The sequence below is a fragment of the Osmerus mordax genome, chromosome 20 (assembly GCF_038355195.1).
Source record: "Osmerus mordax isolate fOsmMor3 chromosome 20, fOsmMor3.pri, whole genome shotgun sequence".
Lineage (NCBI taxonomy): Eukaryota > Metazoa > Chordata > Actinopteri > Osmeriformes > Osmeridae > Osmerus > Osmerus mordax.
In genome coordinates this window covers 5,974,840-5,979,318 of record NC_090069.1, presented here as the reverse complement: position 1 = coordinate 5,979,318, position 4,479 = coordinate 5,974,840, and positions in this window count along the sequence as shown.

The window sequence follows — 4,479 nt, the reverse complement described above, 5'->3', positions numbered from 1 at the left end:
GACGTTGGAATTTGGAAAGCTCGTTAATCCTGCACATGAGCTGATGCACTGGACATTTGACTGACGATAGCAGTCCGCTAACGGCTTTGCTAACACTATAGCTGTCATTCATAGACAAATGCCTAAGAACTTAGGCTACACACAATCCGAGTGTCCTTTTGGCATGTGTTCAGTTTAATTTGTATATGTGCAAAAATGTATTTGCTAAGGCTTTGTATACAATCAATTGTATACAAATGTATACATTCTTGAATGTATACAGTCTTAACAGGCGAACAACCAGCACAACATTAATAGTAAGGTCATGTAAAGTAGGTGTTTACAAGTTTCTTAGAATGATTGTCCACCTATAGTGAAAGTATAGCACAGGTAGCCTACACAATTTGATAGAAAACAGGAAAATCATATCAGAATTTAGGTAAAACATTGTATCAGTGTTTGGCAAATGGGAAATAGAACCCAGGGATAAATTGATGTCAAAACAATGCACCAGCAGGAATGACTGACTGAATAATTTCATTCAAACAATAAGTGTTATGACAGCTTGAATTGGGTAACCACATTGACCTGTCACTTGGGTGGTCAGAGATATTGTTGAATGCAGAATTTAATCAGTTATTCAGTGTGTTTGTCTTAAAGAGAGGCAGATTATGCATAAACATTAACATATCTCTAGCCATATCTGGCAAAACATTCAGTTAACAGTAGGCTTTCCCTTTGACTGAGAGTCCAACAGCTATTTGAACAATATACAAATATTCTTATATCTAGTCATTCATATGAGATTCATATAAATACCAGTCAAATGGCCATAATTTTGGAAGCTTTTTTTGTACTTGGCAACTTTTACTTTGGCAAGGTGATTTACCTATCCTTAACTAGCTCAACTAGTTTAAAGATCTCAAACAAGATCAGTGTAATCAAGCCTGTTGTTGATCCCAGTGTGATTCTATAAGGAGGAAGGAAACTACAAATGATAATCTGATTAGAAGCTATGGTAGTGGTGCTGCTTTGGGAGGATTTCTGTTTTGGGATCCTGATCCTCAACCCTTCCCATTGTATTACAGCCATGTTGTTGGATTTGCTTGTGTGGTATCTTGACACATGGATTTGGGGAAATTCAAGGACTAAAATGAGAGGCTTGAGTAATTTGTGTCAGTTATACTTATGAATAGGATTAACGCTATTCTATGAAGACCCACACAATGTTGGAATCATCATTGATGGTTAAAAATCACTCTGTCATCACAACATGTATACGCAGAGACACTTCCTGTCCACATTCTCACGTCTCACCCTTGGCAGGTCTATGTTTTGACTGTCTGCCAGTAGCAATTCCTTGGTCCCCTACACCAGTTCTCTATGCCAGCCTTACCCACCATAACCCCAGTGGCAGTAAGTGTCCCCATCTGGTGCACCACACGGGGCGTCATAATCTTCCCATAATGACATTAGCGGCACCATCAGTTAGTGCACGGCAAGGCCTGGCAAAGGGCTTTTTTCAATCAGCCAGGGAATCATAAATAATTACGCTAAGTATCTTCTACCAGATGTGCGTGCCAACTTGGCTGCCATGAGATGAATGGTAAGCCAGCTGTGTCGGGTGATATCATCGGAGCAAATGTTATCTTTTTTTATGATGGAGAGCCCGTGTAATAATGTGGATTCCTTCCCCTCTTTCTAAAGATTGTCAGATCATTTCCTAGCCAATCCAGCATTTGTGATTTTTCTGATGGCTGAGTTGCATTTCATGGAAATCATTCTCCAGAAAGATCATTCTGCACAGCTCTATCTAAAGTGATAATAGCATAGCCATGAATGGCCTCAGCTGGGCATCTGCATAAATAATTGGACACCTCCATGTTCAGTGAAAGAGTTAAAATAAAACTAATAATACTGGGAAATCAAATAGTTGCATCATCCTACCATCATAACATGCATTATGACTATGGCTGGAGTTGCTGCTTGATAAATGAATCGTATATGTTCAGTTGTGTGTCATGGAAATGTAATTGTGACAGGATTTAACCCCGCTTTTTATTAAAATGTCTAATTTAACAGTATCATTCACACACACACACACACACATTGTCTAAAACCAAAACCTAACGCTCTCTTGTTCAAACGAGGCATTACAATAATTGATGGCATTGTTGCCACAAACAGACAGCTGGGGCCTATCTTTGCCATTAGAAGATGCACTTGACTCTAATTGAGATACAAGACATGTAAAAGACCCCAGGGTGATTTGTGTTAGTGACAGAGCCTGCAGTGTGGGCCCCATCACACTCTCATTGTCATTTCAGTCACAGTAAGCCTCTCAACAATGAGCTTAACTAAAATGAATGACTAATTCTATATGTAAAGACCCCCACAAAGACAAAGACAAGCACTCTGATTAAATCCGAGAGTGGAAGCTCTGACAGAGTTAAAAAAAAAAATAAGTAGGGGTGAAGCGGAAAAGGAATAGAAACTCAGGTATTGACTAAATGTATGTGGCCATTTATCATAATTTCTTTTCCACCTTGTCGCAGCTTCTGTGTTTAAGGAAGATAGATGACACAAGATGTCTTCTTTCCCTCCAGACTCTTTCTGCACTGGTAAGTGTGTCCGACACAGAATCATTTTGTCACTTTATTATTTTGTCGCATGCGTTTGTCACAGGCCTCATACGCGTGTCAGCTGTGTTTTTCACCCACCCCAACTCACTCACTCACTCTGTCTCTCTATGCAGAGGTTTGCTTGAGTGCTTTTGCTTGAAAGAATTACCATGTGGAGCAGCTTTTTCAAAGTGAATAACTTTGTGGAGATGGCTCCCTCTGAACACTAGGGTCTTGGATGCACTAGCATAAAGAAAAACAACAGAATATAGACATTCTTTTAAGGTCAATTCCCTCATGTGTAAATAGCAGTAGTAATAACCATAAAAGTCAGTGCCACAAAGACCAGAATGTGAATCACTGGTAAGTTACTGATTACCAACAGATGTTTTTGGCATTAGAGTGGCAATGTTTTCTCCAGCATGAGGTTGGTCAGAGATTTCACAGTGAAGTTAAGTCATCATCCATGACCCTACAACCAAGTAATCAATTGGCAAACCCACATCCTGTGTGAGTCCTTCATAAGTGAGAAGGTCAAAGTGGTGTCACTCCAAGATTCCTGGATAATATGGAATCTGTTCAGTGTTTTTTACGGTCTCAGCCACCATGCTTATATTACAATTTTGAAATGAGTCACAAATTTCAACTCATAGCATAGTATAGCAGGCAGCACCCCAATGACACTGCTCTTTAAGGTGCAGAGATAAGAAAGATAAGAACATTGGAAAGATAGAAAAACAATAGTCTCATGGCCCGTAGTGCTGCACTGAAAACATACAGTTCTCATCCTTACTACATGCTCTCTCCAGCCTCTTCAGGTTGGATATTGATATAGCCCAGCTGACTTTGGTCAGACAGTTCCTTAAAGTACCACTGTTGACTTTTGTCAGAAAAAATTGTTTGTAACGCTCTTTGACTGACTCAACTTATGTGTGATTCCTACTACCTCTACCTCTAACTTCGACACTGTTTTATTATAAAGTTATGTAATACATAAAAGTCATAAATCAAAAGAACAATATAACGTAAAGTCAGAGTATGTAATTATTCCTGCATAATTGATATTTACATTGTAATTGTTACACAATATGAACTTTAATAACTAAATCCAGATCTCTAAATAACATTACGGTCCTTTTTCCCCGCCATAGCATGAATTCTAACAAGGACTTAGTTAGGCCTTCATAACTGTTATATGCTAACAAGTCAATATTAATTCCATTGAGACTGAAAATGAAGTCTGTCTGAAAGAGTTTAACATCATCTTGACTCAATTTGATTCCTCAAATAATTGTTAGAAATGTCACTCAGGATTTGAGGGTTTGTGAGATGGATCTTGTTACAGACCTCAAATGTCCATGCAGTGGGTCCCCAAGTCACACAAGCATTGGCTAGCTATTTTATTATAGACCAGGTTCACTGAGACTAAAGTACTGAACACCATCCAGTGTTCCCCTTTTACACACTTCAAGGTAGCTATTCTGAAAGGCCCACCAGCACTGTATGAATTTCAAATGTGGAACAAGAATAAAGACATTGGCAGGCACTCCTTTGTCCTAGCCACCAACACCTCTGACTCCTGCCAAATGGGCACATGGATCCGAAATCCCAAAGCTAGGTAATCATACCATGAGGGCAGCACCGCAAAGGAGACGGCTTCAGACAGGGTTTCCAGGGTTTTGTTTCATGAGATGTCATAAACCTAGTTCATGTCTTATTGGATTGTTTCATAATCACATCGTAAAAGCCAAGATCACACATCCAGTCATTTAATTATTTTTGTTTTGTTTTTTATTTCTTGAAGTTACCTAGCCATCCATCCAAGATTTAAGCTCTTGTACTGTAAACTCTTAGTTCAAGGCCGAGTTTTGGCAAATAT